The sequence below is a fragment of the Lathyrus oleraceus genome, chromosome 5, assembly GCF_024323335.1.
Source record: "Lathyrus oleraceus cultivar Zhongwan6 chromosome 5, CAAS_Psat_ZW6_1.0, whole genome shotgun sequence".
Classification (NCBI taxonomy): domain Eukaryota; kingdom Viridiplantae; phylum Streptophyta; class Magnoliopsida; order Fabales; family Fabaceae; genus Lathyrus; species Lathyrus oleraceus.
In genome coordinates, this window is record NC_066583.1 from 577548441 (window position 1) to 577563656 (window position 15216).

The window sequence follows — 15216 nt, forward strand, 5'->3', positions numbered from 1 at the left end:
AAAATAAAATGAATGTAATAAATAATTAAGGGTATTATAGGTAAAAGGAGAATTATTGTTTAAAAAGTAACAATAATGATTAATTTTCTAGGTATGTGTAAAAAGTAAAAAAATGACACTTAAAAAGAAACGAAGGCAGTAAAAGATAAGATAAACCTTTTCCCATTGTACTACGACCAGTCTTGGTAAATCGGCGATTCCAAATTCTCTAACTGTTGAATCAAAATCATTTTTAGATGTCGGGTTTGCAACACCTATGTCTACCTTTTGACTGTTAGGATCTTCAAAACAAAGTCTGAGCTGATAGATATTGGCTTCACACTAAAGCTGAAGATTTTGGTATTTTTAACTTTTTGTTTCTTATTTCTAAGCTAGTTTGCTTTATGATTTTTCTGTTGTTATCATTAGTTTGTGAATCACTTTGAGACTCTCTTGTACCCTTATTTGATTATAGTGGAGCTATTTCTTTGGTTTGGATGAACCGTGGTTTTTTACTCTCACATTGTGGGTTTTCCACATTAAAATATCGGTGCTCTTGTGTGCCTTTATTTGTTATATTTGCTGCCATGTATTTGTTGTTGATCCTCATAGGTTTTTATAAGTTTTGGGAATTTTATATCAGTTGCATATTAGTTTATTATTATGTGTTAGTTTCCAATCATATGGGAGAAAGAAATGAATCAGATGAAGGAGTTTAATGTCAACACTTAGAAAGACAGGATAGATGTAGTTGTTGCATGTTGAGGTAGATCTCATTTCTAGACAAACACATAATGCGACTTGCAAGTTAACAATATGTGTGAGGCTTTTAATCGAGAAATCTTGGAGTATAGAGACAAGCCAATCATCACACAGGTGGAAGGAATCAATCATTACATAACAACGAGAATTTTTACTCAAAAGGAGATATTAGGTAGGTACAAAGGTGTTATAGTTCTAAAAATCCATCAAGTCGTGGAAAAAACAAAGAGGGCAGCAGAAGGATGAAGTGTAAAATGGAATTTCAATAACGAGTTTTCTATTTTTGGGGTTTCAAATGGTGTCGAGACATATGATGTTAACTTATTGCAAAAGAAATATGCTTATATGTGGTGGGATTTAACTGGAATACCATGTTGTCATCCTATCGCATGCATATGGTTTAACAAGAAGGAGCTAGAAGATTATGTTTCATCATACTATAGGTAACACCTTCTCATATTATGCTAATTTACTTACTGAGATATATTATGTTAAATTACTAATGCGTCATTTCTTTGTGTGTATATGAGGTCTAATATGATGTCTATTTATAGCCATATCATTATGTCAACCAATAGCCCATAACTATAGCCCACTAATGTTAGTCACCCAATCAACCCTCCAGCCATGAAAATATCTATTGGTTGCTCAAATAAGAATTGCAACAAGGCAAGTGATGAGCTGAAAAATAGAAATACATTGATATGAAATCTTAAAACTACCAAGTACAAGAAATGAGGGAGTGTGGGATATAACAAGCGAACATGTAAATGGAAGAGAGATGATGAGAGAGAAATTCCAAAGGGTTGCAATAAAAATTAAAAAAAAGTGTAACAAGTCTAAGAAAAGGGCTGTAGAAGCGGTGATAGAAGGAGGGTCACAAGCGCCACAACCAATACAAGATTGGCTTCTAAGTTATGACTTTAGATTAGGCTTTTGTGTACTGGTTTTTGTTATGTACTACAGGGTTCTATGTACTGGTTTATGTACTAAGTTAGGTCTTCAAGGTTCTATATATTGGTTTTTGTGTACTTACTGTGTGCTGGTTTATGTACTATGTTTTGACTTTAGATTAAATTTTTAATGACTATGTAATGACTACAAGGTTATGGTTTTCATGCAATGACTATGTTTTAATCACTATGTAATGTATGCAAGGTCTAATGTTCTATGTAATGACTCTATAATGAACCATTTTTTGTTTTAAAACTTTGTCCATTACAGTTTTAGTATGTTGTATAACTCTGTAATGACTCTGCGAAGAACTACACTATAATCTGCCTCTCCATATTAAACAAGTTTAATTAAGGTTTCTGGTTGCAATGCTACTTAACCATGTTATATTCTTCTACTAAATTGTGTTAATGTAGTTTTATTTTAGCCTTTCTACAATCTGGTCATATCAACACTTAGTATTGAGGAAGTTCCAACAATGATTAATCAACGGGGAAGCAGATCATCTGCAAGACCCAATATGGAGAAAATATTATGAGCACTCCATTGACCAAGGGCAAAGCTATTCCAAGATCCATTCAATCTAGGGAAAATCTCTAAGAATTGATTAACCAGGGGCACTACTTTGGGATTCAAAATACTACGGAAAGCCATATTAAAGTCATATTTTGGAAAGACTGCTTCCAAACGTCCTTTACAAGCAAATCTCTCAAGAGACCCAACAAACTAGGGTAAGGTAGGATACAAATGTTTGAGTTATCTCTATATCTTCAAGTTGCTCAAGAAAAATTCTACCGTACATCAGCAACTATCGAGTTCAAAACGAGTGTTGAGGAATCATGTTATCACAACATCCTCTTTATGAAGAACTTGTTGCAAGTATACTTCTTGGTCTTACCAATTCAAACAACCAGATCATCTTCATGCATTGGCATCAATCATGTTTGCATGCACTAACATTTCTCTTGTATCAGATCATGCATTTTATCTTGTGCATTATGGCATCACCCATATATCAAAAATCCAACCTTGTTTAGTACCTCAAAGTCCGGTTCTCGTCTGGCAATCACTTTTCAAATCCAGTTCCCGTCTAGTAGCCAGTTCTCATTTGTTAGTTAAGTTTTCAAAACTAGTTCCCGTCTGGTAGTCACTTCTCGTGTGACGGTTAAATCAAATACAATTTTTGTCTTAAAGTTAATATTGAAATCCAGCTCCCGTCTGGTAGTCAGTTCTTATTTGACGGTTAAATTAAATCCAATTCTTGTCTGGAAGTTAATATTGGAATCCAGTTCCCACCTGGTAGTTATCATACCCTAATTTTAAACCCTAAAATCCTACATCTCATTTACATCATTGCACACAAATAAGGTCACATTTTGGTCCTTCTGCCCCTTATCCATCTTTGAGTTTGCTTTTGCAGGGATCACCAAGCACTTTTTTGTTGGTTTGTTTAACCTTTGTGTTTACATGTTCATTGCTTATCTTACCAGTAATCAAAATAGAAAAAATATGTTTTGCATTCCTAAATTTATTTTGCAAGGTAGGGCTTTTCATCAAGAGCATCAAACATGTTTCCTTAGCTAGGGTTTGTATTGTTTCCTCAAGTCAAAGTATGGTCAACCATTGATTATCAAGGGGGATATCTTATAATTCATGATTTCAAAGGTTCTAAAGCACCTTTCAATCTCATTTTGATGAAAACTAAATCAAAGTTTTGTGGATTACTTCCCAAGAAAAGTCAAAGGTTCATGTGTTTATTTCCATGCCTTCTTCAATAAGCAACTTCAAGACTTGAGCAATTTAATCCAGAGATAATCAAGGACACCTTATTTTGAGTTCATATGATCATCCATGTGCTTTTAAATTCAAGGAAAGTCCAAGTACACAAGTTTGTTCTAAGGGGTTTGACCAAAAACTCAACATTTTGAAGTCAAGGTTCCAAGGATCACCACTCCTTCAATTCTCAATATTTTTGAATTCCTCTTTTTGCATATCAATCTTCTCAACACCCTATACAACTTATCATTAAATTACAATAGCAAATTATGCTTGGAGGATCATCAAAAGTTTGGAGAGATTATAAGTCATTTGTGGACTTAGTGAAATTTGACCTATTTTCAAGTGACTCTTTCCCAACTTTCAAAGATTATAACTTCTTCAACTTTCAACATATGAGGCTGATGCTTTTTGAATAATGACATTTATGATACCCTCTACATGTTTTCTTCAAGGACCAAGGTCAGAATATGCTTGGAAGGCCATGGAATTCATTGAGACCTTATAGGTTAGAATATGTGATCAGTTTTTCATGCCAACTTCAATATGACATAACTTTGTGCTCAAGCATCGAAATGAAACCTTTCCTGGCACATTTTAATCTTTGCCATGATTTCAAAACATTGTAAAAAGAATGGTATTAAAAAGCCTCATGAGCAGGATACCCCATTGGTTTAAACATGGTGACTTATAACTAAAGAAATCACCATTCCCAAAATTTGAACATTATTAATCTCAATTCCAAGCCAAATTAGCATGTATTTTGAACTTAAACATGTTTATACAAGTCTCCAGAAGTTAATTGACCCTTGAAACACATCATTTGGATGAGTTTTGATGAGTTTCAAGTCACACTTTTCTCACATTCGGATCAAATTCATTTTATACGAATTCTGCATCATTTCACACGCATTTGGATGCAAACACATTCCCTATAAATAGAGGAAGCTATTTCCTTCATTTCCAAGCTTTAAAGAGCCAAGAAAACCCCACTGCAACTTGAAATTGTTCATAAAATTCAACTATGGTGTTTTGAGTTATAGATTATTTTAATCCAATTTGTTGATTCCATTAGCATCGTCGGCATCCTCTGAAACTTTCACAAAATTCCCAAGCTCTGAGACCTTATGAAGTGCTCTAACTTGATCAAGTTTCATAAACTTATGATGACCATTTGGACAAGGTAGTTCTAAGCATCATTTAAACTCAAACAAGTTACCACAATGTAGTCCTTCACTCCCTAATTCTTTCCCCTAACTTATCTAGTGTTGATCGATCGTGTTCATCATTTAATTTTATTTTCCATGGCTTGCTTATTTCTGAAACTTCTTTGAAGTTCCCTTTGCTTAATTTAGATAAATGAATTTGAGGCACTAGGTTAAATTTGGGATGAGAAGAGGATCTAAATGGTGAAAGCTCACCGGAGATGATGATAAAAGTTTTTCTTAGGTGGTATGAGTTTGGCCAAACACGTTGGACATTTGATTGATTGAATTTAAACTGGATCCTGTGTTTGGCTTGCAGCGCATTCCATCGTGTACTCTAACATATGGAGTGTTGGATCTGTCACGTCAATAATGAGGCGTGATCCAGTGCTCTATGTTTTTTTTTATTTTAATTCTTTTTCTTTTATTATTTTTAATTGATTTTTCTTTTAAAATTCATAGTAATTTCATTTTTTATCCAAAAATCCCAAAATAATTTCTAAAATTCTCTTTTACTTTTCTTCATGTGATTTTTATTTTTTTACATTTTATTTCATTGATTTTTTGTTTTTCATGAATTTTCTCTTTTCTCCTTTGTTTTAGTTGGTTTAAAAATACTTTTCTGCATTTAAAAATTCTGAAAATTTTATTATATGCTTCCTATTTTATTTCCTATCTTCCATAATTTTCTTGGCCGTTTATTTGGTGTTTTGAAGGACTTTATGGATTTTTCATTTTATTCTATTTTAAAATTCATTTAAAAATGCTTTTCGTGCATTTTTATTTCATTTAATTGCATTTTATATTTGTGTGACCTTTGTGCACTTCTGTTGGCCTTGGATCATGATGGTTTGGACTTTAAGTCTCATCAAACTCAATGGATCTTAAAGTGTTAATGGGGTGAAAACCCTCATCCACCAAAATAGATGATTGATTTTGATGATGACTTGATCAAACTTTTGGTCCAATTTGGGCATGACATCTCTTGTCCCCTTCTTCTTCATCTCTTTCTTTTTCCTTTGATCAATTGTATGGCTTGTGTCCATCTTGTTCATGATGTGTGGATTGGTGCTTGATGAACTTTCATCATTTCAAATCTACCTCATAATTGATCATAGATCATTTAAGGTACTTTGGATTGATGCATAAGTTTGTCCTAAGTGTCATGAAGTGTTGATTAAAGTAATGGAGCATCCTCTTAGCCTTTGTGCTTGATCATTCCTTATTTTATTTTTGTGTGGCATGACTTTAGGAGAATGATTTACATATCATTTCTCTAGTATGTATTAACACTAACATTATTATTGAGCGGCCTCAGATAGTTGTGACTTCTACATAAGTCCAATTATGATTTCTTAACATAATTCTTAATTTATCCCAAAAGCAAAGACATTTTTATAGGAGAGATTGTAAGTCTCCTACTCCTCATGGTATTGTGTGAAAATATTGCTCATTTTCCATTTGTGAGAGCTAGTGGCATACTTATTCATTTTACTCAAGTTGGAGCCCTTCTCATAATGATGTATAGGTTCATGTTTTATGCTTGTGGGTGAATAGATGAGTGTTCTCCAAAAAAATGACCAAACCATCCTTCATTTTTGATTACTAATATCATTTACTAACATTTTACTTGTATTAACTTTTACTTCAATGTAATTTACTTTATGCTCTTTTACTTTATGCCATTTACTTTATAATTTATGTTTAACATCCTGTATCATATTATTTGTGATTTTATTATTTGTTCTTTGTCCATTTGGATTTTCATTTCATGGTATAAAACACTAATAAGAAAAAACCTAAAAAGAAACTTGGTTATCCTTATTCATGGACTTGTGGTTACTATCCTTGGCATCAATGTGGAGTTATGGACTTATAATTAGGATCTTAACCTTTGCTTTAGGACTTGTGATTTGAGACCTTAGAATCCATCTGGTACCTTTGACTTTGGACTTCTTTTGGAGACTTGGTTGAGTTACTCTGGTTTCATCTGATACATGGATTGTTATTTGCTTATCTTGGCTTGCTTGAGGCTTAATCCTAAGGAGGGAATTCTTGCTTGACTAATGTCATAGAGCTTGCTATCTCTTGGTTAGATATATCCTCCTTAGCTTTTAATATATAATCTAGGATAGTCTCTTCTTCTCCTCCCCTTATTTAATTTTCAAAATCTTCTCTCTTTTTCGAAACCTTCTTGCTTTCCAATATAAATTATTTTCTCAATAAACCTTGACTTTTGTCAAGTGATTTTAAAAACCTTTTCCTAATAAATTTTAATTCATCTTAAGTATATTCAGACCAATTTCAAAAGACTTAAAAAATGCAAAACTCATTCAAATTGTTTTTGTGCCCTTTTATGCACTTTTCCTTTTTAAAAACTTTTCTCAAATTTTAGACATGAGTCATTTCGATAGTTGAGATATAATTCTCCTATCCTCATAGTATTGATGATAATTAGTTTCCATCTAAGAGAGTTAGTGGCATACTAGTTGATCTTTATCCAAGTTGGATCCCTTCTCATGATGATGAAAAGTTCTCATACTCGTGGGTGACTAGTTGAGTATTCTCCTTATGAGTTAAGTTAATTGATAGCTTAATCTCAGAAATTTTTACCACTACAGAAAAGTGGAGAATCTACTGAGGAGTAGTTCCTAGTGGCTTAAACCCATCTTTGTTTTTTTGTATATATTATGTTTGATGTTGTTTGTTATTGGTTATTCTGTCTGGTGCTTGGTGATCTCTGTGTGGTGAGATAAGTCCTATACCCAGACTTGAGAGCTCTTATGATAGGAGGGTGGTATAGTCACGTTTGGATTGCATGGAGTTAATCCTTAATAAGCTGACTTGAGATCCCCACTCAGTGGACGCCCCTTTGGGACTACTAATGTCGCACAAGTATTCGTAGTTGGTATTACTTTTTCCGACCTAGGAGCCCGAGAAGGTGAATACCTTAGAACCCTTAACCTATATTGGCCTTTTAGGATATAGTATGGTGGCTATTTAGGTGTATACTTGAATTATTTGTTACACGATACTACACTCAGACAAGATTCTATTGAGAATATTACTGGTTGACTAGTAGTCGTTTAAGCCGATAATATCCAAAAGATGGAATTATGACTCTAGAAACTTTTTAGAACCTTGTTTTATAGGTGATTATACCCTTAGTACACACATTATGGTTTGGTTCTTACCCTTGGCTCCATGCTCGTGACCCTGAACCTTTGTACCTTGTTTGTGTGCTTTATGTGATCTTATTTGTGGTTGTTGCATCATGCACTCATTGCATTCATAAGAAATTTTCCCCAATTTTCAAGTAACTTAGAGACTCTTATTGCAAGAAGATATTTTGATCATGGATATTGGAAGGACGAATACTCGGAAATACAGTTTCAGATGTCCCAATCTCATGGAATTAAGGAAACTAGTATCTTTTGTGGATTGTTGGTTCTAAGTGTTGGCAGAAATTTTGGTAAAACTAAGAGTGTTCACAAGATGTTGCATGTGATATCTTAACATAAGATATCTTGTACCTGCTGGAGTTTAAAAACATAATTATGCAGGATTGTTTCAGGATGTTATACACGATGTCATAAAATGTGATATTATGTAGCTGCTGGATATCTAAAATGGAATTATATAGGATTGTTCCAGGATGTCAGACCCGATGTCATGACATCTGTACACAGAACATTTAGGGTGAATGTTATCTGTTATGTGATTGCGCTTTTAATGGCAATCTATGTATGATTGAAGATCTGATTTACAAACGCATTCAATCATTAATTACAACCAGATTTACTTATTTTCTAAAGAGATCTAATCAACTGTCATGAGAAGATTTGAATGGAAAATAGTTTTAGGGTTTTAGGATGTCCAAGCCCAGCTGAAAGCTTCTATAAAAAGGACATGGAAAACCTGGTTTGATACACAAGAAATACTGAGCGAAATATTGAGAGAGAATAAGGGTTTGTGTCTTGTGTGGTTGTAAGGCATTCAATTCATCTATAGATGATTGAATTGGTCTGATTTGTGAGTTGTAATTTGTCAGTCAAAGCTTTTAAGCATGAGTGTGTGTCTACTTGATTGAAGTTGTTAATTAAGATCAAGTGTGTGTCTACTTGATTGAAGCTGCTAAGTAAGATTAAGTGTGTGTCTTTGAAGAGTGTCTTCTGTTCATAAGTAATTGTTGTTTAAAATCGCTGGTGTGATTGAGGGGGAGTGAGTGGGATCTCATATCTAAGAGTTCTTAGGTAGAAATCATACGGGTAGAGATTAGGTGAAAAAGACTGTAACTTGTGGAGTGTACTGAGAGTCTTTGAACTAATTCTATTTAGTGGATTTCCTTCCTGGCTTGGTAGCCTCAGACGTAGGTGAGTTGCACTGAACTGGGTTAACAATTTCTTATGTGTCTTGCATTATTATTCTTTATCTTTATCCTGTTTGCATTATTCAGATATTAGTGTCGTGACATTACCTTCGACATCTCATATCTGATACCAGAATTTCAATTGGTATCAGAGCAGGCATCCTGCTCTAGTTCTGGGTGAGATCTAGGGACAATACTTTCTGGTACTATGGAGAGAGATGGAGGATCTGTTCACAGGCCACCAATTTTGGATCGATCTAACTATGACTATTGGAAACCTCGAATGGTAGCTTTCTTAAAATCTCTGGATAATAAGGCTTGGAAGGTTGTGTTAACAGGCTGGGTACATCCAGTAATTACTAAGGAAGGAGAAGCCTCAACTGACAAGAAGCCTGAAGAACAATGGTCCAAGGAGGAGGAGGATCTAGCCCTTAGAAATTCTAAAGCATTGAATGCCATATTCAATGGAGTAGACAAGAATATCTTCAGATTGGTAAACGACTGTGAGGTGGCTAAAGATGTTTGGGACATTTTCAAAACCACTCACGAAGGCACCTCTAGAGTAAAGATGTCTAGACTATAGCTGCTCACCACCAAGTTTGAAAATTTAAGGATGAAAGAAGATGAAAATATTCATGAAATTCATATGAGTATCCTTGAAATTGCTAATGCCTCAGGAGCCATGGGAGAGAAGATGTCAGATGAAAAATTAGTAAGTAAAATACTTAGGTCACTCCCTAAGAGATTTGTTATGAAGGTGACAGCCATAGAAGAGTCTCAAGACATCTCTAATATGAGAGTTGATGAGCTAATTGGTTCCCTCCAAACATTTGAGATGGGAATGAGTGATGGATCTGAAAAGAAAACCAAAAGCATAGCCTTCATGTCAAACATAAAGGAGGAAAATGGTCAGGATGTTGATGAAGATCTGGAAAATGATGTAGCAATGCTGGGAAGACAGTTCAACAGACTATTGAAAAATATGGATGTAAGATCTAAGGCTAATGTCAAGAACATCTCATCTGACATCAGTAAATCCAACAATGCTGGAAGAAGAACAAAGTCAGATGATAAGCCCAAAGAAGGAAAAGAAGTCCAGTGCTATGAATATGATGGGTATGGACACATTAGAACTGAATGTGGAACCTACCTCAAGAAACAAAAGATGAGTCTTGCTGCCACTTGGTCTGATGAGAGTGAAATAGAAGAATCTGTAAATCTGGTGACTGCCTTGACTGGAAGATAGGGTTCAGATGAAGACTCAAGTGATGATGAAGTAACCTTTCAAGAGTTGGCCACTGTAACACCCTTCTAAATACCCCAAATTATTATAATTAAAATAACAATATATTCATCAGAGTAATTATGCCCCGAAGGGTGTCACACAATCATTTCACAAAAATCATTAAAATATCCTGTCATGCTCATTTATTTAATCAAAATAAGGTTCTTTGCATAATTCGCAACGGACTAAAATTCAACTCCATGTAAAACATGTAACACACTACATGTAAATCATCAACAACCAATATCAAATCAATTAAGACATCCCCTCCCGATGTTACATCTATCAGAGCATGACCCATAAGAACTACCCTAGACTCCAAGCATAAGCTTCTACTCAACTCATTTCTCGTTACCTGAAAAATAGGCGTAAGGGTGAGTTCCTCAATCAATATAATAAGCATTATAGAACAACATGTAATGCCAAGTAATTAACACATTAATTCACCCTAATTAGACTACGCATTCAACAACAGTAATATCCATTCAAACATCATAATCAACAGTACAAATCTCCATCATATTCAATCATTAACAACACAACACACATATGATACTGGAATACATCCATTCATATCATATGCCATACATTCATTATGCAATGAGACTCTATGCATGCGGTACCGACTATTTGTGAACATATAGTTCAACCTCACCGTCCAAATCCAGGCACGGCTACCAAGCTCACTAGTCCCACTCATTTGAGACATAGTGACTCACTCACTAATTCCTCACCATGGGAATTAGCTACCACCCCAAATGGGCCATGAAATGCACGCTAATCACCTAGCATGCAAACATCAACAACAACAATCAAATGATATACTCACTAATTCCTCACCATGGGAATTAGCTACCACCCCAAATGGGCCACAACATGCATGCTAATCACCTAGCAATGCAACATCAACAACAATCAAGAATAGACACATGCTCACACTCTAAGCCATAATACAGTCTATTCACAAACGTATACATTCACATCATCATGTATACCCTCACACATTATCAACATAATTAATCACAAAAGCATATCATATCATGCCACATAATCAAACACAGTATTAGCCCGCTCTACTAATACCTATACCACTCAAAACAACGGGAAACGATCCCTACAACATCATATCTCAGCTAAGTACATCACTCAGCCTAAACAACCAAAAACTGCACAACAACAGTTCATGAAAATCCCAACTCTGCCCATACGCGTACTGTCCATGCCATACGCGTATTGCCCAAACCTGGCCAACTCCATACGCGTAATGCCTACTCTCTTACGCGTATTGCGCATTTCCTCGCCCAACTCATACGCGTACCACCTATCCCATACGCGTACGCTACGCGTAACAACTTCCCATTACGCGTACCAACAGAGACCAATTCACGTTCAAAATGCCATCTTTTCCACCCATACGCGTAAGGCTTCCCCCCATACGCGTACCAACATCTCATACGCGTATTGCCTAGTGCCATACGCGTATGACCAGAGACCAGAGTTCTCAGATCTGCAATGGCTTTCTCTGCTACGAGATCTACCCAATTCAACCTTCTACAATCCAATTTTCACACAAAATTCCTTCCTATTGTCTAACTCAGAACAGATCCTATTCGATTCCACAAGGTCTAACATTTCCACACTAAATTCCTACGAATTCTTCAATTATATTCCAATTTTCGTTCATCTCAACAGTTCACAAATTCAACATATATCATCCAATCATAGGTAAAACAATGGTCTATCACTACCCAGTACATATCATCCCATAATACCCGTTAATTGATGATAAACCCCCCTTACCTGAGTTAATCCGGCAGCCTCTGAGCTCCAAGTTTCTCCTTCCTTCAACCTTCGTTCTCTGGTTCTCTTTTTGCCCTTTCTGCCTCTTTTCCCCTTTCACGTGAAAACCTTTTTCCAAAAAAATTGGGACTTTTTATTATTCCAACTTATATACTCCAATAATATTATTCCACTAAATAATTATCCCAATAATTATTATTCCAAAATAATAATAATAATAATTCAAATATTCTAATTAAATTAATAAACATATTATTAATTTAATTTAAATAAATACATCTTATTATCGGGGTGTTACAACTCTCCCCCACTAAAAGAGTTTTCGTCCTCGAAAACATACCTCAAGCGAACAACTCCGGGTAAGACTCCTTCATCTGGCTCTCCAGTTCCCAAGTCACATTGCCACCTGCTGGTCCTCCCCAAGCTACCTTCACCAAGGCAATCTCTTTACCCCGCAACTGCTTCAACTCTCGATCCTCGATCCTCATAGGTGATGTTTCGACAGTCAGGTTATCCCTCACCTGTACATCATCTACTTGGACTACATGCGACGGATCATGAACGTATCTCCTCAACTGAGACACATGAAAAACATCATGCAAATTCGCAAGCGACGGCGGTAAAGCGATACGATAGGCTACCTCTCCTATCCTCTCCAAAATCTGATAAGGACCAATAAATCGAGGTGTCAACTTCTTCGACTTCAAAGCTCGACCAACACCAGTTATCGGAGTAACACGAAGAAACACATGGTCTCCCTCTTGAAACTCAAGTGACTTCCTCCTCTTATCATGATAACTCTTCTGCCGACTCTGAGCAATTCTCATCTTCTCCTGAATCATCTTAATCTTTTCTGTAGTCTGTTGAACAATTTCCGGTCCAACCACCGCACTCTCACCGGACTCATACCAACATAAAGGCGTCCGACATCTCCTACCATACAAAGCTTCAAACGGTGCCATACCAATACTCGAATGAAAACTATTGTTGTAGGTGAACTCAATCAAAGGCAAATAACAATCCCAAGCACCTCTTTTTTCCAAAACACAAGCTCTCAAAAGATCCTCTAATGACTGAATCGTCCTCTCAGTCTGACCATCAGTCTGCGGATGATATGCAGAGCTCAATCTCAGCTTAGTTCCCAAAGCTCTCTGCAACCCTTCCCAAAACTTCGATGTAAATCTAGGATCTCTGTCCGAAACAATACTCGACGGAATACCATGCAAACTTACAATCTTCTCAATATACAACTCGGCTAATCTCTCTAATGGATAATCCATTCTCATCGGAATGAAATGAGCCGACTTCGTCAACCTATCAACAATCACCCAAATAGCCTTAAAACTCTTACTTGTCCTCGGCAAACCAGAAACAAAATCCATACTGATACTATCCCACTTCCACTCAGGAATAGCCAACGGTTGCATTAGCCCAGACGGCTTCTGATGCTCAATCTTTGACTTCTGACAAGTCAAACAGGAATAAACAAAACTCGCAATTTCTTTCTTCATTCCCGGCCACCAAAACAACTTTTTAAAATCATAATACATTTTCGTAGCTCCAGGATGAATACTCAAACCACTACGATGTCCTTCTTCAAGAATACTCTTCTTAAGCTCAGTAACATCCGGAATACACACCCGACTACCAAATTTCAAAACACCATTCTCATCAACTTTGAATTCACCACCTTGACCTTGATTCACTAAAGTCAACTTATCAACCAAAAGCATATCGGATTTCTGACCCTCTCTGATCTCATCCAGAATACCACTTGTTAACTTCAGCATTCCCAATTTAACACTATTGTGAGTACTCTCACACACCAAACTCAAGTCTCTAAACTGCTCAATTAAATCCAATTCCTTAACCATTAACATAGACATATGCAATGATTTCCGACTCAACGCATCAGCCACTACATTTGCTTTACCCGGATGGTAATTCAAACCAAAGTCATAATCCTTCAGAAACTCTAACCATCTCCTCTGTCTCATATTCAGCTCTTTCTGATCAAACAAATACTTTAAACTCTTATGGTCACTGAAAACCTCAAATCTTGATCCATACAAATAATGCCTCCACAACTTCAAAACAAATACCACGGCTGCCAACTCTAAATCATGTGTCGGATAGTTCCTCTCATGAACCCTTAGCTGTCTCGAAGCATAAGCTATAACCTGCTTATTCTGCATCAACACACCACCTAAACCCAACAATGAAGCATCACAATAAACCTCGAATAATTCCGACGAACTCGGTAATATCAGAATAGGAGCAGTAGTTAACCTTCTCTTTAACTCTTGGAAACCTTCTTCACATTTTGAATCCCAAACAAACGCTTGCCCCTTTCTAGTCAACATTGTCAACGGTAACGCCAACTTAGAGAATCCCTCAATAAACTTCCTATAGTAACCTGCCAGTCCAAGAAAACTTCTTATTTCAGAAACTGACTTCGGAGCTTCCCACTTAGATACCGCTTCTATCTTAGAAGGATCAACGGCAACACCACCTCTGGAAATCACATGGCCAAGAAAACTAACTTCTTCTAACCAAAATTCACACTTCGACAGTTTAGCAAATAACTTCTTTTCTCGTAGAACTCCCAAAACCACTCTCAAATGCTCAGCATGCTCTTCTTCAGATTTCGAATACACCAAAATGTCATCAATAAACACCACAACAAACTGATCTAGGTACGGATGAAAAATCCTATTCATATACTCCATAAATACTCCAGGTGCATTAGTCACACCAAAAGGCATCACAGAATACTCATAATGTCCATACCTTGTTCTGAAAGCAGTCTTCTGAATATCTTCAGTTTTCACACGTATCTGATGATACCCAGATCTCAAGTCTATCTTGCTGAACACACTTGCACCAACCAACTGATCCATCAAATCATCAATCCTCGGTAAAGGATACCGATTCTTGATCGTCACTTTATTCAGTTGTCTGTAGTCCACACACAACCTCATAGTACCTTCTTTCTTTTTAACCAACAACACTGGTGCACCCCACGGTGACACACTCGGACGAATAAATTTCTTATCCAACAAATCTTCCAACTGACTCTTCAATTC